The 26,363-nt window shown below is 41.1% G+C and overlaps 1 long non-coding RNA gene across 4 annotated transcripts in view; it reads left to right on the plus strand.

The window, feature by feature from the left end:
* Positions 1 to 26,363, plus strand: part of LOC125126365 (uncharacterized) — a 277,061-nt gene that overhangs the window by 235,736 nt on the left and 14,962 nt on the right. For all 4 annotated transcript variants that reach the window (XR_007134617.1, XR_007134613.1, XR_007134616.1 and 1 more), the window contains one exon: positions 18,402 to 18,644. This is a non-coding gene — a long non-coding RNA (uncharacterized LOC125126365). The remainder of the gene's footprint in view (positions 1 to 18,401; positions 18,645 to 26,363) is intronic.

Here is a 26,363-nt window from a genome sequence, read left to right on the forward strand (position 1 = left end):
AATGTCCAGTCTCTCCCCTTTGAGGCCTGCTTTTGCAATATATGACACCTCGGAGGCACTTAATAAATGACTGTCCATTGGGATATGACTTTGGGTGCTACAGAAGGTACCTGTTGCCACAGACATTGGGTAACTCTAGCTAAATTGTGTGTGTGTGTGTGTGTGTGTGTGTGTGTGTGTGCACGCGCGCGCGCACGCACATGTGCAGGATGGAAGTCTGGCAAAATTATTTACTTTTCTTTTAGCTGGAGCATCCTAATCCAAATTAAATCTACATGGGCTATATCAACATTCTGACTCAATAATCCTGACATTCTGTTGCCAAACATCTTTTCAACTCTCGGAATTCGTAAAGTCTGGGGCACATTTTGATCTGATGATGTATATGTGTATAGAAAAAGAAGGGATGGGTGTTTGAAGATGGACTTCAAATTCTGGGGGGCGGTGGATCGTATGCTATCGTATCCCTGAAAAATCCTGAGAAATGCTTTTGGTGAGTCTTTTCCACCACATGCTGGTGGCATGTTTGTGGCTGACACCATGCATGGGGGATACATGGGGCCTTAGTGCTCTTACTTGCTCTCTGGGACAACATAGGATTTCATTTTCAAAACAGGTCCATATAGGATTTCATTAATAATTCCAAGGTGTTATCTAAGCTCAGTCCTTAGTCCAGTGATTGCACTCTGGAAAATGCCTTAAGCATTTGAGCTAAGTAAGCCACTTGAGAAAAGCAAGGAAGCTAACCCAGCTATATATATATATATATTTTTTTTAACCAGCTGTTTGACCCACTGATGCTCTGAGCACTGGTTTGCCTGCCAGGACTGGAAGTGGAACACTCCTGTACTTGTGCATTGACTTCCCCGAGAGAGCAGAAAAGCATCTCTTTCCTCTTTCAAGCAGACCCGGATGCAGAGTCAATCAGTTTTTAACTCCTTTGCAAGCTTGATTAATAGTCTTTAAAGTCAATTCCTGGTAGAATGTGGTTCCCACATATATAATTTTTTTTCAGAAATAGGGAAATGAGTAATTCCTAAGATTGGGGCCAGGAAGAAAATTTGGAACTTTACAAGGATTTTTTACTTTTTTTTGGGGGGGGGACAATTATAAAAGCTATTAAAATAAATTTATTTAGAAAATAAATAATGCCATTATTGAATAATGTTTTACTAGTTTAAAAAAATCTAGTCTTCTAAATAGGTATTGTAAAAATTTAGGTGGGATTTTAAGGTATAAGATTTTTGCAGAATGTACTTTTTACTAAAAATCTTGTGATCACTTTCCTACATAATCATTTCCTAAATATTTTCAAAAATTTGATCTTCAAATGTGAGCTAATAATCCACAGAATCCTCTTTGAGGAACACTGTGTAAAATCAAACCAGGAAACACATTATGGCACATGATAGAGAAGCCTCCAATAAGAAAGACCTGAGCCTGAACCCTGGTTCTCCCACTAGGCAACTGAATTTGCATAAACAACACATAAATAACATCATAATATTTACTGAGCATGTGCTATGTAGCAAGAACTTTGCTAAGGCCTTACATGTATTAATTTCACTTAATTTAAGAACCCCATTAAGCTGGTATGATTACTATTCCTACTTTGCAGATGAGAATGCAAAGGCTAAGGAATGTTTACTATTTAATCTCACAAAGCAAATGCATGAACTTGATCTGGTCTGTGTCCACTTCATCAGACTGGGTTCCTCTAGCTGCCAGAGATCTGACCCCTCTGGTCAGTTCCCCTGATACTTGGCTCCTTCTCACTCCCAGCCTTAGCACCACCCTCAACACTTATCCCTTCTCTTCACCCTTTAATGTCTTCCCCTACGTGACACTTACTCAAGGAAGCCTTCCTGGTACATCAATAAACACTCGCTTGGCAACCTACATTTTCACTTAGAGCACTTAGGAGAGTTTATTTTTTTTTTGTAACTATGAGTTCAATATCCATCTCACCTGCTCCATTGAGGCACTAAGAAACTCTCACATCTGTATCTCATCCCTCAGGGTGAATAATTGACTCATTAATGACACATCATTTTCAATTCCTTAACCATCAGTATACTCAGTTCCCATCAACTCATTTCTAACCCGTGGCTTTCTGCATGACAAAGAGGAAGGTACAAGAAATGACTGAAACTGCCAAGTTAAATTGTAGGATTTGGGGTGACTAATCCTGGGAAGGAAGGCGTCTGGACGGCCTTGTCCATTCTATGTTCCCTTTAGAACAGAGGCATGATTCTGGACAGACTATTTTTGCCAAGAGAACGTGCAGATGGCTGTGGAAGGAGTGCTGTTGCATTCACACCACCTTTTTTTTTTTTTTTCTTCCGGCAACATAAAGCTTTAAGGCTACAGAAGTGTCCCCATGCAAAAATGCTAACATGCCAGGTCTCAGTCACAGAGCTTCTCCCATGGTGAGGTCAGGATGGAAGAGGAGGACACAATCTTAAAGTGTGTTGTTCTAAGGCCCAGTGATTCCACACACTTCCTCATGTAAAGGGGCACCATGGCCCTAGTCTCCACAGTGAAATAAATAAAGGAAATGCTATATCAACCTTTGTCTTGAAATTCACAAGGCACATTAGCACATGAGAGAAGGCAAGAAGTCCTGCAGGGGGAAAAATTTTATTTCGCTTTGTTCAGTTCCTAAGTTTATTTGACTGTGTTTAGCCATAGAATGCAGTCTTAGATTAGACTACACCACAAGCAGATCCTGAGATAAAGATTTAAGGGCCAGCAGTTGTATTTGGGAGGTGAGTTTATAGAAAGCACTGGAAAAGGAGACAGGAAGTGTGGTGGAAAGGCCAACCCAGGATGCATTCATGAGCAGATTTACCTCTGTGGGAAACTGGGGCTCCACCTTTTTGGGGATCAATGGGAAGGACCTGCCTCAGGGGTGACCCATCTCAGGAGAGAGGGAGCTGGATATTTATCCACTGACTCTCATCCATCATAGATGAGGGCTGCTTCTGGGGTCACTAACTTCCTGGCACTTGCAGCCTGCCCTGACTGGCATCAAGAGAATGAGGTCAGGCAAAAAGTAGCTGGTGCATGTCACAGAGCAATTCCTGTATCTCGCATGGGAACTCTGAGTGCTGGGGGTGGGGGGAGTGAATAGGACATTGCAATGTCTGCTGCCCAGGTGGCACCTCTACCTTTTTGTTTTTCATGCAGGACACCCATTAATGCCTGATGGGAGTAGTACTTGAGGGAATTAAGTACTACTTAATGAGAAATTAATTAGGAAAACAGAACTCCAAAACTGGGAATTCAAGCTGTTTAGTGAATTCCAAGAGCTAACAGGTAGCTGAACACACAGAGTTAAGGCTATGCTATAGCTGGTAAGACTCCAAAGGGAATTCCTGGAAATGTCACCAAATACCAAACATATAAATCTCAAGGTTAAGCAGAAATAGCCTTAGGCAACCATAACTTATGGGACACTACATCAAAGAGCCTTTTAAGGATCCCAACTTAGAATCAGATTCTAACTTGGTTCTCCTGTGAAAGAGATAAGTCATCTTTCCCACAGTCAAGGAACAAGACAGGGCACACTTGGTCCTATGGATGGGGATGATCGGCTACATCACAACCTGCTAGAGGTTGTCACACAGACAGAGACACAGGCAAAGACAGAGAGATCCCAGGACCCCACTCCTAGGAATGGCTCTCCTTCTAGCAGAATCGGACTATGCAACATCAATAAACCAACAGAGGAAATAACTACCTGCTATAAGGGTTGTGAAGACATTTGAGAGGATAATGGGAGAAAGAGCAGCTAGAGGATGATGACTAGGTTGAGTGATCGAGAAGGGCATCTTTGAGGAGGTGAAATATGAACTGATGCATCCTTGATTCAATGGACCATGAAGGAGGAGGAAGAAACAGCAAGCGCAAAGGTCCTGAGATGGGCATAAGATCAGCATATTTGAGGACTTGAAAGGGGGGGTCCTCGAGTATCATAAGTGAGGAGTGAAGTGGGATTAGGGAAGATTGATGAATAAGACCTCCTCTGGAGCTCACCTCACCAAGTGGACATTTGGTATGATTTCCCATCCATTTCCTTGTTCGCAAGGAAATAGCCTCCAAAAGCACTGGAGAACCTTGACTAAGGACCAAATGATGCTCCCATATTCCTTGATTTCTGAGAAACCTAAGGAAACCCATCAAGTCCTGTTTTTAGGCAGCCATCCTAATGGTTTCAAGCCACTTTCCAGCATTTCTCAGCAAGAATCACATGGCCTCACAAATTAAAACTAGTCCCTAAAGGTGAATGTCCATCTGCTCTTCAAAGGCCTGTGTCCTGGGCTCCAAAGGCAATCATGTAAAGAGACGACACAGTATCTCTAGGGTCCACTGTCTATTGGGAGGAAGTTAGCTGAGTCTCCACCATTTAATCTCAACTGTGCCCTCAAGCCAGCCCCTCTTGTTATCCCCCCAGGGTGGTTGCCTTCTAGAGCTACTCTAGAACTACAAGACTCCTTTGACTTCACCCTTGAGGATGATATTGAAGGGTCTGTCTCAGGAGTACACATGGCCATATGTGGTAAGAGAAGGCTGATGTTCCACCTAGCATGGTCAGGGTCAGCAAAGAGAGGGAAGAAGAGGCCAGCCCTTGGCCTCTTGGAACAGGGCCATCACAGGAGAGGCTCTATCACCCAGCAGAGCATCATCCTAGAGCCAGGACAAACCTCGATGCTATCGCATAGATGGTTACTGGGCCCCTGAAAGGGAAAGAAACAGAACACTGACCACTCCAAGTGGCCAGAGAATTTTGGGAGAAAGAGGCCAGGAGGAATGAATGAGCTCACTGGCTTGCTCTGCCTTGATGGCAGTTAATGGGACTGACCATGTGCCTGGAGGACCAGAAGCCTCCCTTGTTACACCTACGAGTCAGGCATTTTGAGACTGAGGAAGAGGTGAGACTGTGTCAAGTGATGGAGCCTTTGCTATCAAGAGATGTCAGGAAGTAATCTGGACCAATGGTCCCTTGTCTCTCAGGGCAACAGCATCCCTGAGGGCAGGATGTTGGGATGTCTTTACAGAAGTTTCTTTTTTCCAGCCTCACTACCTTCACCTTTTGCTCTGCTGTTCCCTGTGTATCTGGGTCCTTCTCTCAGAATCTTGTTTTTAATCTGCCTCTAAGCAGATGCTCTGTTTGAGTGCGAAGATCAACTCTTTTATACTTAACCTTGGGCAGGATGCTTCACTTGTGTGTGCCTCGGTTTCCCCATCTGTGACAGATGGATACTATCAGTACCTACTTCAGAGGGATTTTTTGAAAACTAAATGAGTTCATACATAGACAGAATGGTGCTATTTTAATTTTTGGCATAGGGCAATTCTCTCTGGTCTTGCTAACTGTGGGTGGCAGCCTCTCGTGGACAAACTGGCAAATGACCAGAGTTCATTTCTTTGAACATTGGATGTTAAAAATGTAAGGTCTCCTGGGTGCTGAAAATCTCTCAGATTCCTTTCCATCACAGTATGTTTCCAAACATATTTTAAAGCTTTTCAATCTTATCTGAAAATAATGGAAGCGCATTAAAAATTATTTAGAAAAAAATCATCTAACAAAAAGCAGATGAAATCTCATCACCAAGTAGGGGAAATATGATTTTTATCTGCCTGCATCCCTCCCTTTGAGGAGGCAACTCATGTGATTGCACAGTCATCCTGCTCAATCCATGTAGTTCGCACAGAGCTGACCCCACCACAGGCATGGGCCACTGGACCAGGCTGACTCTCCCCTAGCGTTTCTGCTAGAGCTACAGAGAGATGCTCTTTTCTTCTGGGACCCATGAGACATATGATTAATATGTTTGAAGTGTTACATGGTGAAGAACAGAGGAGAAAGCAGATTCTAGTTTTCTGGGTTGAGAGAAAGGGTGGGAAGTAAGGTATCTCCAAGGATGGTTTGAGGACCTGAATAGAATGGTCCCCGGAACCATGGCCTCTCTGTGAGCCAAAAAGTTCTGTGAACCAGTGTGCTTTTTTTTTTGAATATTTTGTCACTTAAACTCATTTCAGGTGAGACTGTCTTGTAAGCAAAAACATTTTGACCAACCAGCCAGCCATAACCATAGTCTATTTATACATATATATTTCCAGGCATTTTTTTTCCTCTCATTTTCTCCGCATACTCCCCGCTTTTTTAGGGCCACACCCAAGGCATATGAAAGTTCCCAGGCTAGGGGTCGAATAGAAGCTGCAGCTGAGGACTATGCCACAGCCACAGACACGCCAGATCTAAGCCGCATCTGCAACCTCCACTGCAGCTTGTGGCAATGCTGGATCCTTAATCCACTGATCAAGGCTAGGGATCAAACCTATATCCTCGTGGATACTAGTCAGGTTCTTAACCCATGGAGCCATGACAAGAACTCCTGCATACCTTTTTAAAAATGAAAATGGGTCGTAATCTACAAATTTTAATATTTTTTCCTTTCCTGATTCTGTTACAAAATGCACTGACTGTGATTAGCATCTAAGTCTTTTTGAGAAAGAATAAAGAAACTTCAGCCCCCACCCCAACTCTGTCACCTTTCCAACCACCAGGGAAGGTATTTCAGAGAGCAAGGGGCTATCCCATGACATCCTTGGATTGGCAGTTCCCTCCAAGCTCGTTCTATACTACTAGGGCTGGAGACCATCAGCTTTGATAGATACTTTGGTCTTAGGCCACCTTGGACTCCTGCCTGGTCTTTCAAAGCACTTTTTTTTTTAAATCCCCAAACCCAGCATTTTCCATAAATATTTTCCTACCTTTTTTTTTTCTTGTGTGGAAAGAGATTCAAGGATGAGCATACTGTATATTAATGATGGTCTAGAGACATGAAGCATGGGCAACAGTTTCAGAAACCCAAAAAGATATGCACATAATATATTTGCCTGCCAAACAAGCATTTGGAGTGTAATTTAAAACTGAAACCACTGTAATAACGTGGTAGGAATTATACCTGTGATTCCTAAAGAAAACGTGCGATGCCGTGGCTATAGCCATCTAATTAGCTGATGAGATAGTATAGGGTACAGAACATTTGCTAGCAATTATGGCGCTTGCTTTGCTCTGCTTATAGCTCAAAAATAACAGCAAAGTTTGTTTTGCTAATCTCTCCCCTGGATTTGTGAATTATTTCTTTTTATTATCTTAGAGATAGACGGGAAAGAAAAATCCAATGTGGAGGAATTTTTATAAGACAGAACACTTGAGTTGTCTTTGGATGTGGACCCCACACTTAATTTAATAAAAACCAAAGCAGACCATGTTGGAAGCTCTTAGGAAGGAATGTATTTATAATGAGGGAAGTGCCATGGGTCAGAAAAGAAACACGGGCTTTGAAAATGAGGATGATGGTCATACCTGCTACACCTTATTCTGCTGGGTGATTCTGAGCAAGTTACTCAGGTTTCCTGGATTCCTCTGCCTAGTGGTAGAATCAAACCTGCTCTGCTCACCTCAGAGACTGAAGAAGAAAAAAGGAAGTGGTGTGCATTAGACTACTTAGTTTTTTTAAAAAATAAATATAAATAATAAGCCACAACATTATTACAAGAGTCAGAAAACAGTCTCTAGAAATTTATGCAGTGTTCATATACCTAACAGATGGGGTTAGTGCTATACTTCCTAGTTATTTTCTCCACCCTGTAGATTACATATCTCAGCTGTTTAAGGAATGGAAAGAAATTCAGCTTTAGGGTAAGACAGTCAGGGACATGAAATGCAACTCTGGCTGTGTGACCTTAGGGAAGTTAGCAACTTCTCTGGTCTTAGATACAGCTCTGTACAATGGGGATGAGGCCTAGCTCCCTGAAGCCTTTTTCATGTTTAGCAGGTATATATATCATCATTACAATAAGCAATAATACTCAAATATTAGAGTCCAATAGGCTGATAAATATACCGGTAATAGCAGTGATAATAACTTCCTAATAGCTGTTGTTTTTTGACCAAATTCTCTGCCCTAGATGCCATTCTAAAATTTTCACATGTATCTGCGATACTTACAACATATCTATGAGAAAGAATCTGTCATTCTTATTTTACAGATGAGGCAACTGAGACATGGAGGGCTGAAGGATCTTGTCCAAGGCTACCCAGCTAACAAGTGGTCTTGCTGGGACTTGATGCAGGAAATCTGGCTCTAAAGACTACCCTCTGTATTTTTTTTTTCTTTTTAAAGCCCCACCTGCAGCATATGGAACTTCCTGAGCTAGGGGTTGAATTTGACTGCAGCTGAGGCTTAAGCCACAGCAATAGAAACATTAGATCCAAGCCTCATCTGAGACCCATGCTGCAGTTTGTGGCAATGTGAATCCTTAACTCACTGAGCTAGGCCAGGAATCGAACCCACATCCTCATGGAGACAACATCAGATCCTTAACCCACTGATCCACAATGGGAAGTCCTGCCCTCTGTGCTTTTATACTGCATTGTCTAACTGCTAACATTTATTGGGCATTTACATATAAGCTTAATTCTTCTAAGTATAGTTTGGACCTTGAACAACACAGGTTTAAACTGTGCAGGTTCACTTATATGCAGATTTTTTTCAATAAATACATAGTATATTACTACCCATCCTGAGGTTGGTTGAATCAGCATATATGAAAATTTGGATACCGAGGGCCAATTGTAAAGTTATACACAATGCTCAACTACACAGGTGGTTGGCATGCCTAAACTTCCCCCTTCGCTATAATGTTTAGGGGCCACCTGCAGTTTACATTTATTAACTTTTAAAACACTCAGCAAACTTAGATCAGAGCTATTGTTTAGTTTTAAAAAAAAAAAAAAGAGGAGTTCCCATGATGGCTCAGTAGTTAACAAAACCGACTAGCTTCCATGAGGACTTGGGTCCAATCCCTGGTCTCGCTCAATGCATTAAGGATCCGACCTTGCCATGAGCTGTAATGTAGGTTGTAAATGTGGCTCGGATCCAGCGTTGCTGTGGCTGTGGCATAGGCTGGCAGCTACAGCTCTGATTTGACCCCTAGCCTGGGAACCTTCATACACCGTGGGGGCAGCCCTAAAAAAAAGAAAGAAAGAAAAAAGGAAGGAAGCCCAGTTGAGTTTGATTTTTAGATAAATGGCAAATAATTTCTAATCATTTGCAATAATATGCAATATTTGAGATGTACCAATGTTTTAAAATATGCATTCTTTATCTGAAATTAAAATTAAAATTTAACTGGACATCCTATATTTTATCTGGCAACCCTAACTTAGATGAGGCAGAAACAAATCAAGTTTCTGTTACCACGTGGACCTCAGAAAATAGTAAATTCTATCATTATGGGTTTTTTCAGGTCATTTTCACATTTGTTTTAAATTATTTCTTCAGTTCACCTAAATTCAGAAGCTATATGCATGAACAGAATAATAATTTTGATGTATTAATAAAGTCTTAAAATAACAGTCCCTCTGTAACTCACGAAAGTTACCTAAACAGAACATAATGACAATCCTGTAAATTATATATCATGCCCATTTATTAATGAGAAAAGTGACTCTCAGCATGACTACATAATTTGCACAAATAAAAAAACAAAGTGGAGCATCACATTCTAGTCCCTAAGGTAAAAGTCGTCTTATTGCATATTAGGTTGTATGATGAAAATAGGTAGGATTTTGCAGCCTGGTCCCAATTTCTGTCAATGGTAGGACATATATGAAAACTCAAGGCACAGTCACCTAGAGCAGTAAAACCAGTCATCAGCAAAAGAAAAGGCAGAAGGAGAAAGCATCTTCAAAATCACTATTAAATTTAGCAATAGGAACAGTCATGTATATGTGCTTTTGCTCTTGGGCTCCAGTTATGCTTCTGTGATACCATAACCCTCAGTGATAAGTCTGGATAATTTGCATCTACTGAGAAGTGTTAACATTCCAGATACCTTGATAAGAACTTCACCATTCCAAAAAATAACCAAGACATAAAATTCGCACTGCATATATGGGAAAACTAAGGCTCTGAGAATTAAATCAGTTGCACTAGGATTAACTACCAGTTAGAAAGTGGCAGTGCTGAGCCTGCACCTCATTCTTATATTACACTGCAATTTATTTTCAGGACAAATACATGATACCTGTGCTACCATACTCTTTCCCATGCCCATAGCAGACATCACTAGTTGATCATGGAGTACTTTCCCTTTGAGCCTGAGTCCTGTTTGATCTCAGAATCCTTCTACATACAAATTACTCTGGGCAGGCACTACTGGCTAACAGCCTCTGGCATTCAAGGTCATACATAGGCTACTCCTCTATCACCTCTTCCTGCTGAACACCTTTACCTTAATGGCTAGTGAAAAAAAAAAAAAAGATTCAACTCTGCATGCTGTGTGGTCAGTGCTACTTTCCAAAGACTGTCTGGTAACTCCTAGAAATGATATTCATCTAAGATGTGATGGTTCAGAGGCTGCAGCCCAACTACCACTTATAAAGAGAGGATGCCTTGTAAAGAGCCTGGGGCTCTCTGCCACCAAGCCAGTTGTGAAGCCACCATTTGCAAAGTCTTGCTGCTGTTGTGATGGTCTGTTGCTTACCACAGGAGGAAACCAGCACTTGACTCCATGCCAACTGTGAGGCTTGGAACCCCGCCTCCTCTCTGAGGGGCTAGGTTTCATGCTCAGACAGCAAGCTCTCACAAGCATAATGACTGGTTGGAGGCTGAGAGTGCCCTTGGATCATGACATGGTACAGATTTACAAAAGGAACTGGTCATTACCCTGGCTTCCCAATCCTTCAACCAAGGCCAGATGGTTCACCTCTTCATGCCCTAATGCCCCCACCATCCCCCTTCTAGCCCACATATAATGATGCTTTTCTTCTTTCTCTTCCTGAGGAGCAGGATTTCAGAGCTGCATGGACACACCCAAAGCATTGTTAGTGAAAGTTCAGGAAGAGCCCGTGAACCTAGTTAGGAATGAACAGAATCAAAATTCGAGTTGGAGGGGGAAAGAAAAGGGAATTTTATTCTTGGAGTTTGCCAATTTCTCAGACAACCAAACTCCAAGACCTCAGGAATAGGACCCCCCAAAGACATTAGCCTTCAAACTCCACCCATCACTGCCAAAATCAGTATTGAACCAGTGAGAGAAGGGAAATGAGGCTCAGAGCCCCCAAAGAAAGTAGGGATGCAACAAGCTTGGGAAGGTAGTCAAAGGGTATGGTCATTGGAGGTGGTGTACAACAAGAAATGGGGACAAGACAAGTTCTAGAGCAGACAGCCAGGGCAGGAAGGTGGTGAGGATGAAGGGCGTGAGTACCATGCACACAATAAAGAATGAGAGTTGGATGTGAAGACCAACTCTTAGGCAGGGGCTAAGAGTTTAGACTCAAGTCCAACTCTGGAGATTGAAGCTGAACTCACCTCCTGTTACCTGTGCAGCCTCAGGCAAGTCACTTACATTCTTTCCTGTGAATGTAATGCCATAGTTTCTTCATCAATAAAATGGGCACACCATTAATAGTACATGTCTCGTAGTGCTGATCTAAGAATTCATTCCTGTAAAGTGCTTGGCACAGAGTCGGGTACCTAAACAGCACAAGATGTGAAAATCATCATTATCATCTAAGTATGCCCAACATATGTTATTCAGATGGTATTTATTTATTTATTTTCTTTTTATGGCTATACCTGCAGCATTATGGAAGTTCCTGGACTAGGGTTGAATCAGACCTGCAGCTGCACCTATGCCACAGCCCAGATCTGAGCTGCATCTGCAACCTACCCTGCAGCTTGTGGCAATCCTTAACCCAAGGACCAATGCCAGGGATCAAACCTGTATCTGCTCAGACACTATTTCAATTTCTTAACCTGCTGATTTACAATGGGAACTCTGTTACTCAGATTTGTAAAGTTTCGTGATCCTGTTTATGAAATGATCCTATTTATAAAGAACATTTTCTTTTTAATATATACTTAATCAAAGAAAGGAAAAAATCAACATAAAACCTTTAAAAGACATTTTCTTCATTTATGTATATATATATATATATATATATATATATATATATATATATACTCCAAAGAAAGGAAAATAATCAACATAAAACATTTAAAAGATAGAGACCCAAAACTCTTAACCATAAAAGATAGAATGATTTTTTTCTGCTTTATATATTTCTATATCATCTGCTATTTATCTTTATGAGAGCATGTATCATTTTTATATGAAAATAAATATAAAATGAAAAAATTCAAATGACCTCTGGCCCTAAAACTTGGGGTACAATGTAGGTCTCGGAGGGACCTAGGTGGCCTGACATCCTTGACAAGCAGACATTCCCTGCCAAGGCAAGCCTTAATGGCAAGAAAGACTGCTTGGTAAGAAGAATGACAGAAAAAAAGAGGATAGAAGCACTAAGTGACACGAAATGGGGCAAAATGTACAAGGTTTAAGGCAACAACACAACACCTAGTATTTTTCATGCCAAGAGTAGACATGACTTTCCACCATTTCTAATCAAATAAGGTGCTTTGTGTTGTCTTCTATGAAGATAAAGTTTATTCTTGTGGCTGAAGTTTGGTCAAGTAGCAATGTATCTTGAAGAACATTTTTAGAACCAATTTGCCAAGGAAAGAAGGATTTCTATTTCTTTTGTGGAAGTATTCTGAGCATAAGAAGATAATTGTGAAAAATATAAAGATGGGCCTGATTCATCAGATTGAGGTTTCTGAACCTATCCATTAATCCAAGAAGCTGATTTTAATTGACTAGAGAGGGACTAAGGGGTTTATTGCATTACTCTACTTGTGATGAGTATTAAAAGTATGATTTTCTGAGAGTGAAAAAAAACTTTCTTGTTTTTCTGTCTTTTGAAGAGGACGTTGACAAGGCATGAAACATGTGTAAGCACCTCTATTGTATTTCAGCTTCTGCTGACATCAATGAAGCCATGAGCTTAGTGTTCTTAAGTAACTCTGGGGACAGGGGATCCCAGGTGGTTTATCCTCATGGCTACAAAGGGTATCAGCAGAGGCTTCCATCCCTTTCCACAGTCTCTTCCTGAAGGGCCCTTCTCCAGGTCTGCTTGTGAGTGCTCCAGTATAATGGCTGGATTTAGTCAAAGCAAGTTGTCCAAAGATGAAGGCAGGACCTATAATACCTTTTATAACCTAGCCTTAAACTCACATACTAGCTAAGAAATGAGCATGGGAAGCCCTGATTCAAGGTGAGAGCCCAATACACAAAGTGAAGAAGAGCGGGTAAGGATTATTGGGAGCCACCTGGAAGACTAGCTACCATAGGCACCAATATAGACTGAAAATTTTTTGAACCTATTGGAAGCAATGTTGGACAGAGATGACACTTGCGGCAGACCTTTTCAAAGCCTGGGTTACACACTGGAAGTTTTTTAATCCCAAGACCAGATACCAAAATGTCTTGATGTAGGGATCGATGGTTGGACCTCTAAAGTGTGTGTTGGCTTTACATTGGACCTATTTCTCAGTTATTTCTAAGCTTAGAACATTCTGCCCTAGAATTAATTGAAATATTCGTGAACAGATTGATTCCTTCAACTGAATATTTATGGAGTAGCTGCTATGTATTTTATAGAATGCTAGGCTCTTTAGTTACCCTTAACAAATAGCACCTGTCCCAATGAAGGCTGTCCTGATTAATGAATTATAAATTTTTAAGCAAAAAAAAAAAAAAAAAAAAAAGAAGGTGGCAGGGGGAGTTCCTGTTGTGGCTTAGCTGTAGCGAACCCGACTAGTAACAGGATGCAGGTTTGATCCCTGGCCTCGCTCAGTGAGTTAAGTATCCAGCATTGCCATAAGCTGTGGTGTAGGTCTTAGATATGGCTCAGAGCCTGCATTGCTGTGAGTATGGCATAGGCTGGCAGCTGCAGCTCTGATTCCACCCCTAATGTGGGAACTTCCATATGTCTCAGGTGCAGCCCTAAAAAGAAAAAAAAATTAATAAAAATACAGTTTTCACAAGAAAAATCATAGGATGCCATGAGGACTAAAATTAGCCAGCAAGTGCCAGGGAAGTGATATTAAACTGGGAAATGAGGAGGAGGATATGTCCAGAGAAAGGAAGGAGGAAGAAGGAGTTGAACGTAGAGGGAACAGCATATGGAAAGGCCATGAGGTGGGACTAACAAGATGGGGTCCTCTGAATCCTGAACTGCCTGGCCTATACTTAGCAAGTTACTGATAACTCTGATTCACCTGACTTGGGGTTTGATTATTGGGAGAAAATTCTTCATCATTTAAATAGTAAATTATTTCTTCTCTCAGTTCTGGATAAAGACATTCAAGTTGTTTTCCAGACACCCAGGGTATCAACCCAAGGTTTGGGGAGCACATTTTAGGAAAAGAAAACTTTATCTATATCTCCTAGAGTAGGAAAAACATCTGAATTAGAGCAGAAAATAGAACTGGCAATTTTACTGCCAAAAGCTCTGGTTCCTTTCAATGCCTAAAATTAAACTGAGCAGTTCAAGAAACATTGTGATATGGGTATTGAAATCTCATGACCCTTGACATCAAAGCCATCATTTTACACAGGCAAATCCTTACGAAGAGACCCTCAACTACACGTATAGATGATCAACTTCATTCCTTGTCTAGGCCCTGCAGTAACTTCAGCTATAAAGATCAGAAAGGAACAAAAGCAAAACCATGTAATGGTCCCTTTAAGATAAACCTGGCAGTGTTTAACCAGAAACACAGTAACCAGAAATTACTGACTGTTCTAGAAATGACATTCTGTGTTCTGCAGTAAGGAGGAGAGCTTTTTCGTGTCTGTCTTCTCCCCTCCCATTTGGTTATAACAATGAGTCACCTTTACCTGCAAAGCTAGACATGTAGATTCGCTTCTTGTGCCAGAAAGGCAAACCACTTGTTGGCTGGGATTTAAAATGAAAAGGGGAAAACTATTTAATTTACAGATTTAATTAAACATGAAAGCTTCCAGGGAGGAAAACGTATTCCCCAACCTCCACCCTCTCACTTTTAAAAATGTCTCCAGTGATCTTCATTCCAAAGAGGCTACATACATTTGAGAACTAATTTTTAACAATGTGTGTAAAGCATCAATTTGCCCCAAATCAGAAAAACTCTGTAATGAAAACTGGTCTAGACAAAACTTGGAGAGTTGTCTGAACAAACCACACCTCTAAAGGGTGTTCATATATTTAAACATTTAAATGTACAGGCTGAATCTTGTGCCCACCTCTCTTTGGCCTCTATGGCACAGTGAAGGTGAGGTATTGGAAACATAAGCTCAGAGGTTTCCTAAGATATAAGGTTTACATCAGGCCTGAGTTAGCCTCCTAAGACAATCCCTCTCTCCAGCCTTTTTTTCCCCAAACCTGATCTTCCCAGCCAAGAAACCTGACTCTTATTTTCATAATGCTTCAGGCATGCATAGCAAAGAGCAGTTCTTTCTGCCCCTATAGTTTAGGCAGGACCCCTCCATCTGAGCTGAAAAGTTAGAATTTCACCTCTTTGTCTTTATGAAACTGAGGAGTCAGAAAGCAAGCAAGAGGGGAACTCCTATGACACCTTTCCAAAAATAAAAGAAAGTGGAAAATGAATGTGAGCACATATGCTTTTCAAAATCTCTCTCAATGAAGTTAATAGAAGTGTTGGTATATATGTATTTCAAGCTATTCACGGGGTTCTCTGGGCATGGATGGATTGTTTTATAACTTACTCCAAGATCTCTTTAGCATCTGCATATTCAACTCTAATTAAGTTTCAAGTCCTGAAGCCCAGTTTTCTCAATTTTAATGAAATGTGTCCAAACGTGATTGCCATGACTAAGTGACAATGGGAGGCTAGGCTCTTGGTTAGTGGAGGTGGTGGTATAAGATGACAAAAAGTTTATAGCATACAACTGAAGGGGGGGTGGTGAATTGAACCCCTCATGAAGAGGAAGCACATTTTCTGTGTGTGTCTGTGTGTGTGTATGTGAACCAAGTCTCTTTTCTTAGAAAAAGGACGATGTTTGAAACTCAGATAGATTTTTTCAGAGGCATGTCGTTCAACAGAAAATATTACCTAAATGAGATTGTTTGTCTAATAGACCAGAACTGTTTTTAATTCTATGCTCTGCACTGTTAACATTCAACAAATGAGCAGCAATATTACTACAGTGATAAGAGGTTGATGGAGTTCCTTACTCCACTTATTGCTGCATTCAGGGCTTTGTTTGGAACCTAGATTGTCATAATGAAAAAAGGCAGACACTTTTAAAGGGACATTCGTGTCCAAATCTGCTTATATATTCCTTTTATACCACCCACAACAAGACTTCTATTTTCTTTTTAATTTTCTGATAAATTTCTCTAATACATTGGACCTTCAGTACCAGTTTCTTCATCCTCACTTTTACAGAGATTTTTATCATTTCTTAATTCATTCCCACAGAGAAGACAATGGCATCCAGAAAGGTACTGGGGATTTGTCTTTCTGTCTGTTCAACATATCTCCCTTCATCACAAAATAATCCCCCTTGGAGTTTCTGCGATGGTACAGTGGGTTAAAGATCCAGCCTTATCTCTGTGGTGGCTCTGACTCCATCCCTGGCTCAGGAATTTCCATGTGCAGCAGAAACAGCCAAAAAAAAAAAAAAAAGAAAGGAAAAGAAAAAAGAAAATCCCCCCTTTAATTTCAGAAATACTCCTTTTATAGCTTTTGGTGCTAATGGGAGTTGTCACTTTAACCCACCTGCCTATTTACATGGATGGGCATGTAGGGCATATGACCCAGCAGGGCCAATCATCAGGCCACACCTGGGATTGGCCTGAGAGATTGACATGCAATCAGTTTAAGCCAATGAGAGTCCTGTCTGGAGTTGATACAGAGAAACACTTTGGCTCTAGTGAGGACATTGGTAAGAAGCGAGCTTGGAAGCTGCCCTTGAATCTGCCTCTGGCCAGGGCAGGAAGCTGATTGAGGAAAAGGAGCCAACATTCAGAAAGAGATAGGGAAGAGAGAGGGAGATAGAGGATTTGAAGTCTGGCTTCTGACATTGTTCATTCAGCTTTTACTTCAAATATGTGGGCTACCCAGCACTCTTTGAGCTAATTACCCTCTCCTACTCCTTTGATTGTTTGCGCTGGGTTTCTGTCACTTCCTCATTGGTACAGGCCCTGATTGCACCAAGAAGCACCTTGCACAGTGCTCTGCACATGGTGGGCACCTAATGTAGGTAAATAAAAGGGTAAATTTTTGTTTGTTTTTAACAAATGAACTTAAGAAAACAGAAGAGGGGATTCTGCATTGGATGACTGAATTTTTTTTTTCTTTTGAGGGGTGCGCCTGCAGCATATGGAAGTTCCCAGGCTAGGGGTCAAATTGGAGCTGCATCAGCCAGCCTATACCACAGCCATAGCAATGCCAGATCCGAGCCGCATCTATGACCTACCCCACAGCTCAAGGCAATGTCGGATCCTTAACCCACTGAGTGAGGCCAGGGAGGGAACCTGCATCCTCATGGATACAGCGAGGCCAGGGATGGAACCTGCATCCTCATGGATACTAGTCAGGTTCATTTCCACTGAGCCTCAAAGGGCAACTCCCAAATTTTCTTGCTATTATTAGCACTAATACATTATGTCAGGATCTATTAATATTTCAGGTCTTATTATGTGAAGTGATTAAAAATATAGACTGATGAAGGCCAGTGGAAATACAACTTGAGCCACATATATAATTTCAAATCCTCTAGTAGCCACATTTTAAGACGTAAGAAGAAGCAGATGAAATTAATCTTAATATTCTACTTTATTCAACTCAATATATCAAAAACATAATTTCATCATCCAATATAAAATTATTCATGATATTTTAATATCCTTTTAATTTTTGTACTCAGCCTTGAAAATCCAGTAAGTATTTTATATTTAGAGTACATGTCAGTTTGGAAAAGCCACAATTCAAGGGATCAATAACCACATTTGGTTTGTGGCTACTATACTGACCAGCACACTTATATTTCCTGATTTTAATTCTCATTCCACCACTAATGCATCCTAGGACTGGGGAAACCTTTTTGGTATATTTGAGCCTCAGTGTCTTCATCTGTAGGATGGGGATGATAATAATCATCCTGTCAACCTAGGGTGGATAAAGACATGGAGATGAATGGGTTGTATGAAGTTCCTTTCAACACTGAACTAGACCCTAGCAGGTAGTATAGGCAACTTAGTGGTGTAAGTACAGGCAAAGAAAATAATGTCAGATGGAGCTAGAAAGCAATTTAACAGATTATTTAACAAGTCACTATGCGGGGAATGGAGGGAACACCTCTCCAAGAAGGTGTTCACCTGGGAGGTGAACAGTGAAATGCAGTTAGCCACATGAACATCCAAGGTAGAAGGCCAGGATCTGTGTGCCTAAAATCCAAAAATTGTTTTCCAGAAAGAAAATACAGAAATAAGTATCATGGCGGAACCCATATGCCCACAGCCGGCACCCCGTCGTTTTCTGAGTTGCAGTGTGATGAAATGCTGCTGGCAACATCTGCTTAGTGAGGCAGGAGCCTCCTCCTCTCAAGCAGCCCCTGCATCTGTTCAACCCCCCAAGAGAGAATGAAAGAGAGAAAACCAACTCTACTGACAGAAGGAAGAACAGGCCTCAGTGGCATGAAAAAATCAAAGCAAGGTAATTTCAGGCCACCTGAGATTGGCATAGGCTGGTACAGGTGCTATGGGGCAACCCTGCCAGGACTTCCTCACTGACATGGGGTTTCAGGACAGTCCTGAGCTTGTGAGCTCCTGCAGAGATGCACTCTCTGGGCGGTGCACCTCTAGCAGTTGCTGCTGCCAAGTGCCAAATTGTCCTGGCGCAGGGCTGAGCCCGCTGCTGATGTTTTGTGTTTATTCCCTCTGCTGATTTCTCTTTGAAAGCAAATTGCTTCCCCAGGCTGTCTCTGACACATCACAGGCAGCTGGCCTGGCAGCCTCTAGAGTGGTTTGGGTTTGCTAGGCAGGTGAGAAAGCTTGAAAAGTTTAGCTGCTGCCCACATCAGCAAGGGGTTAAGAATAAGGTTTGTGCCAAGAGCTGGCTCTATGCCCAATTTGCATCAACTCCTTTCATCCTCCTCAAGACAACCCCAAGAGAGAGGCCCAACTGACTCCCATTTTTCAGTAGAGGAAACTGAGGCTCAGAAAGGTTAAGTCATTTTCTCAAAGCCACAAAGCAATAAAGTGATGACTCAAAATTCTTTGATTATTTCTCCTGCTCTGTGCAGAAGGGGAAGAGTTTAAGCTGGAGAGAGGACAAGGCCACAGGGAGTCATGGGACAGTCTGTGAGTCTTTCATAGGTGAGAAACCCCAGTGAGGAAAGAACTTGAACTTGACCCTATTCAGACTCTGACTTCACACACCCAGGGCATTTGTTTACATTTTTCATTTTGTTCCTGAGTCTGGTCCAAAGACAACAAGTAATACTTAGAAAATACACACTTTAAGGGCATAGGGAGGACATCAGTGGGAGAAACATCCAGAAAAAAAGGTAGGAAGAATTTGGATCAGTACTGTAATGCCAGATGCTGAATTCATTAATAAAAGCCTTTATGAGAGTTTTTAGAAGCACAAGATCCTAAGATGAGGACCCAAACTCGAATGAGAGATAGAAAGCAAAAACAGATTGCAGCACTCATCCTCAAAAGGTCATACTTCCAGCCTGCAGCAGTAATTGGAGTTTTCATCCTATATGATGTAAGCATATCATATAGGTCACATATATAGGATGTAAACATTCACCATGGAAATTTTAATACCCACTCTTTCTACCCCACCCCACCCCAACTTCCTTGCATTTTTTCCTTGTCAGATTCAATGCTTTCTTTTTTCTTTAGCATCCTTGGTTATCTTTGATCTCCATGCCACATTTGACAATGCGTGTCATCCTTTCTCAATACCATATCCAGCCTTGCCTTCTGTCCATCAATTAAGAGCGTCTTAGTTCTATATTGCTTTGTAACAAACTAGCCCCAAACTGAGAGGCTGAAATGCCTGACATTTCTCATCTCATAGTTTCTGAGGATCAGGAAGCCAGATACAGCTTCCTAGGGTCCTCTGTTTTAGCTTCTCCCACAGGCTAGAGTCAAGGTGCCAGTGGGAGCCACAGTGATCCCAGCTGGGCCTGGATCTAGGCTCGCTCACTGGTGGTTAGCAGGCCATAGGTCCCATGGGTGGTCGATAGAGGCTTCCAGGTATCACTGACTGAGCAAAGCAGGCAGCCCTCAATTCCTCTCCTACAGACAGACTTACATAGGAAGCCACCTCAGAGCAAGCCAGGGGAAGGGCCACAGCAAGACGAAGTCACAGTCTTTTGTCACCCACTCTTGGAAGTGACATTCCACTACTTTTTCTATGTGCTATTTGTCTGAAGGAAGTCACCAGATCCAGCCCATACTCAAGGGAGGAGACCTTGCAGGGGTATGAAGAGCAGGAGGTGGAGCTCCTTGGCGGCCATCTTAGAACTCCACCAACCACAAAAATTAGGTGCACCAACTCTATTTAGCACCACACCTGATACATCGAGAGGGCCTTGTTTAATATCACATCCTCCTGCTCTTCTACCCCTCCCACTGCCCTTGGGTTCACCCAAAGAAGATGGCACCATTACTGTGCATTAAGCATAAAAAAACTGAAGTATCCCTCCCACACCCACTCCTCACACACACTTTTCTTCACTCACTGGGAAGCCAGAGTGATTTTCCTAAAGCCCAAATCTGATCATGTCACCTGCTCAAAACCTTCCAACAGGTTCCATGTCCTTAACACATCCTGATCATGGCCATGGAAGCCCTGCGTGGCAAACCCAGATTTACCCATCTAATCTAATTTCTCTCCACATCTGCTCTCTCCCTTTTTATTTCCCTTCATATTTCTCCCTTTATATTTTATATTTCATGTTTCCTTTCTTTTATCTCTTTAAACATGGCATCTTCCTTCTCCCCATTCTAGGCCTTTGCCGAATCTCCTTCTTGACTTCAAGTCTTTGCACCCCAAGAAAAGGAGGCACCCCTTGTCTTACCTGTACTCCATGAGCACAGAACTCATGCCTAGTAATGCATCACCTCATCCTCAGTACCAAGCACAACTGTATGGTGACAGGTGACAGCCACTGAGGTGAGACTGTACCCTGTAGAAAATGATGGCAAAGGTTTCCTTTGCCCTGACCTCATCCTATAAGCAGATGGACTGTGGGCCTTGCTGGGTACCACCCTGCCTTCCCAAACCTACCCCCCAACTCTACCTCATCTCAGATTCCCTTCTTCAGAACACAGAGAGAGATGACATCATACTTCCATGGCATTTTTAGAGCAGCCAAATGCATGAAGAAACATTTCTATCAAATACTTTTGTCCTGGGGGTTCTGACATGTGTTTGCGAATGAATAAATGACTTAAAAGATCCAAATACAAAGAACACCAATCTTGCAAATGACATTAGGCAGTGTCCTTTAATGACTTTTCACAGGTCATTTCAAGGTAGTAGTCCCTCACTTAATATTTACAACAACACCATGGGGAGATGCGATTAGTCCCATATCACAGGTGAAGAAAATGAGACTCAGGGAGTCAGTTACTTGCCCACACTTGTATAGTTAATAAGTAAACTGAATTGGGATGATAATGCCAGCCACTGTTAACTACACCTTTACTATAAGCTAACCTTTTACTAGTACTTGACATGAGTTCTCTGACTTAACACTCTTAGTAACCATTATAACAGGTACTTTATAATCCCTAATGAAAGATGAAGAAACTGATATTCAAGGAATCTAAGAAGACTCCCCCAATTCCACAGCTAGAAGGAGGCAGCGCTAAGGTCTACCTTTATTACAGTAATAGTTTAGCAAAGAATTTCATTTTCAAATACGAAATGTAGCAGTAAGTTAAGACTATAAGCTGCTAACAGTAGCCAAGGTTAACCATTTTTTTCCCCTAAGAAAAAAGGCTAGTGGAAATATTTAAGAGGCTCAAAATCCTATCTTTAACAAAAAAGTGAAATATGTGTTGCAATGAGTTTTAGGTCTATTTGATAGAGAAATCAAGATTAATTTAAAGCTGGACATTAATAGGGTAGTCACCTGTATGTTATTCAAGAAAAGAAAAATCTGTCAAAACATGAGAATCCTGAAATACTTTTTTCTTATTTCCCATGGTCTTGAAGACAGTTACTAAAATGTTATGCAGGATGTTATTTCTCTAGCCTGGCGTCTCACTTGTTCCATGAAGATGATGGGACAGACATGAACTATGCCTGGTGCCCAGGCTTATGCTATTACCACACATAAACGACCTACCCAGGCTGCTGGACCAACCACAAAACATAGGAAAAATTTGTCCCTCAAATGCCAAGATGTTTGAATGCTATTGGTTGCTTATGCAAGTCAAGGCCACAAACTCTCTGGATTCCACAAAATAATTACCAGGCTCCTCTGAGTTCTTGCTGGATAACTCATTGCCAAAGTTTCCCAGGATTTCATGGAAGTCCAGTGGTTTTCAAAGCAGAGTTATAATAAGTATCAGCTGGAAGGACCATGGGATATACAATCCCAGGGACAATCACAGACATAATAGACTAAGAATCTCCAGGTCCGGGGCTCAGGACTCCAGAAGCTCCTCTAGGAATTTGATGGCTGGCCAGAGTGTATCCTGTTCCCATTTGTCCCTTGGAAGAAGCATACCCCCAAAGCCTGCAAACCTGCCCCCTTCCCCTTTATAAACCCTACAGGAGGATGCCCTTTGGCTAGCTGGTGACTAAGTCAACCTGAGGAATAGGAGGACGATTTTCCATTTCTTTGGAGAGGTTTATCATTTATCTAGCCTGTCTCATGTCAGATCCTATTGCCTATTTCTCCTGACTCAACCCAAATGCATATTTTTTCCAGATAGCATGTATAATTTCCTTTTTGTTTTTTCCTTTTATTTTAATTGAAGTATAGTTGATTTACAATGTTATGTTAGTTTACGGAGTATAGTAAAGAGATTCAGTTATACACATTTATATATTTATGTAAATATATATTTATTTATATTTATGTATATTATATATACATATATATTTATATTTATGTATATCATATATGAGATTCAGTTATATACATTTATATATTTATGTAAATATATATTTATATTTATGTATATTATATATATAATATATGTATATGCATTATAAATACTTTTAAATATTCTTTTCCATTATGGTTTATCACAGGATATTGAATACAGTTCTCTGTGCTATACAATAGGACATTGTTGTTTACTTATTTTATATATATTCTGTATATAGTAGTTTATATCTGCTAATCCTAAACTCCTAATTTATCCCTTCTCCTATCCCTTTCCCCTTTGGGAAACCATAAGTTTGTTCTCTATGTCTCTGAATCTGTTTCTATTTCATAAATAAGTTCATTTGTATCATATTTTAGATTCCACATATAAATGATACCATGATATTTACTTTCTTATTTCACTTGGTATGACAGTCTCTAAGGTCCATCCATGTTGCTGGAAATGGCATTATTTCATTTTTTATGGCCAAGTAATATTCCACTGTGTATATGTACCACATCTTCTTTATTCATTTCTCTCGTCAAGGACATTTAGGATGCTTCCATGTCTTGACTATTGTAAACAGTGCTGCTATGAACATTGGGATGCATGGATCTTTTCAAATTAGAGTTTTATATTTTCTGGATATATGCCCAGGAGTGGGATTGTGGATCATATGGCAACTCTATTTTTAGTTTTTTGAGGCACCTCTTTACTGTTTTCCATAGTAGGTATACCAATTTATATCCCTACTAACAGTGTAAGAGAATTCCCTTTTCTCCACACCCTCTGTAGCATGTTATTTGTAGACTTTTTGATGATGGCCATTCTGACTGGTGTGAGGTGATACTTCATTGTAGATAAATTCCCTTTTTTGAGTATTAAATACAAGATAATGATGATGATGATATTGATAGCCATCTATGGGACACTTACTAGGTGTTTTATATATGATATCTCCAAACTCAACTACTCTGCAAGGTATATTTTATTCTCCCCAATTTGCATGTAAGGAAATCAAGGCTCAGAGAGGTTAAATAACTTGGCCAAAGATGTCTATCCAGCAAACGGCAGAAGCAGGTTTTGAACCCACTTCATCTTAACTCCAAAGTCCAAGTTCCTTCCATTCTCCACTAGTTGTGTCATCCTGGGCAAGAACTTAACCTCTCCATGTCTTAATTTTTCCACATGTTAAAAAAAGGAAACAAAAGTACCTAACCCATAGTGTTGTTGCCTAGATTAAAAGAAACAATTCAAACTTGATTTAAAAAAAAAAAAAACCCTTAGCACAATAATCTTCAGTATTACAATAGTTTTTTTTTTGTCTTGTTTTGTTCTGTTTTGTTTTAACACCAGGACTTCTCAAACATTTCTTAGAAAGCACTCATACCCCTGAAATAAAAAGTAGCAGATAATTTCAGCTTGGGCTGCCAGTGATGTCTACCTGGCTGTGGTTCTCATTATTTATTGGCAGGTTAAAGACTCTGAGAAGTTCCACAGTAAAGAGTCCATATTCACCACAAGATATAGATACTTAAATCAGTTAATTTTCACTGAATATTCCAGTTCTACCAAGAAGGAAGGGGGCCTTTTATGCCTGATTTGGAATGGAATTGCTTTGATAATCTCACCCTCTGCCAGTGTTTGGAAAAGGCCCTACTGGAGGAGCATACCATTAAGAAGGGCCGCGCTTTGATACTGGCTGTTAATCCCATGGCCCAGCTTGACATTGTCTCTTAGCAACGTCCTGTCCTTTTCCCCTTTTCATTCTTGTGCCTCTAAAGACACTTCCTCTCTTCTGGTTTCTCTTCAGCCTCTGACTTTCACGGCCCCTTTAAGCCTCGTTTACACAGAGAGAAGCAGGAGCTGAAGGCCCTGAGCACATATTTATGTTAATAGTACCAAGGGGAGGAACAGCCTGTTCTGGGGGCTGCTTTCCAACTGTCACATAAATCAGGAAAAAAAAAGTTACTGTTTTCACAAAGACACTGCCAGCGCAGAGCAGTAAGTCTTGGAAAGGCATCATTTCCCCACCCCCACCCAAGTCCCCTTGTGTCCACCCCCATAAGGTCCCCTCCATCATCAGGAAGGAGCGGGGGAAGGATTTCATAGATGCAGAGTATTTCCAAGTCAGAAGGGACCTTTGAGATCATCTAGTGCTAAATCACACAGAAACATCTAGTAAATACCTCTGCCTGGGTCCTTCCCCAGAATTTCTGATGCTGTGGCTTGGAGGTGGAGCACAGGAAAGATTTTTAAAGCTTTCCAGGTGACTCTCATGTGCAAAGAGGGCCAGGGGACTGATGTCATCATGGTCCCATGAAGAGACAGGACCAGAGAACAGATTCTATGGATCATGCTGGGAGCCAGTGATTTGATGGAGCCCTGACAACCAGCCATGTTTTCTTTTGTGATGTCACACTATCACTGAGCACTGGGAACAGCAGCAGAAATGCTAGAGATATTATGAGAGCTGTGCACCAAATCACTTGGGGGAGCTCATGCAAACTCACTTTTGCTCTCCTTTTGCTCTACCTGGACCAACTGAATCAGAATCTCTTGATGGAACCCCAGCACATAGGTTCTGAAAAAGCCCTTGGTGGCAACTGTGATGTGTATCCCAGTCAAAAAAAACACTAGCCTGGGTAAAAGATCACTCATTTTGGAGTTAGAAAAATGGGGGTTCAAGTCTGGGGTCTATCAAATATTAACGTGTTATTTGGACAAGTTACATAATCTCTCTGAGCCTCAGTTTCTTTATCTGCAAAATGGGACTACCCTGCTAACTCTCCCTTATTCTTCATTTTTGCAGTTCAAAACTCATTTCTCCTTGGAAGTCCAGGCTGAGCTTGCAGATGAGTCTAGTCATCCATCTTCCCAAGATATGTCCTGACTAAAAGCACTGGAAACTTCTCCTTTGTGACACTGACCACAATTCACTGATTGAGTAGTGAGAGATAGAAAACATGGTTTTTTAATGGATGAAGAAATAGTTAATGATGCTTAACTACATGTGTAGTAGATTACTCACTTCCAGTCTCCACCACCAGTGTTTTGTGAGATAAGGAGATGCAGTATCTTGTTCCCTGATGCATCCACAGTGCCTAGTGTGAGGCTAGCACTCAACAGACTTTGGCTAAACACATGGCTGAACACCTGCCCAAACAAGGAACTAATATATATGGAGCAGCTGGCACAGAGGGAATAGGCAACAAACATCAGCTGTTCTAATCATTATCTTCAGATGGACTTTGTGTCTTCCCCAAAGACACACAGTAGAGCTGAGACTTGAACTCAGTCCTCTGGACTG

Source organism: Phacochoerus africanus, chromosome 1 (assembly GCF_016906955.1).
Source record: "Phacochoerus africanus isolate WHEZ1 chromosome 1, ROS_Pafr_v1, whole genome shotgun sequence".
In the NCBI taxonomy this organism is placed as follows: domain Eukaryota; kingdom Metazoa; phylum Chordata; class Mammalia; order Artiodactyla; family Suidae; genus Phacochoerus; species Phacochoerus africanus.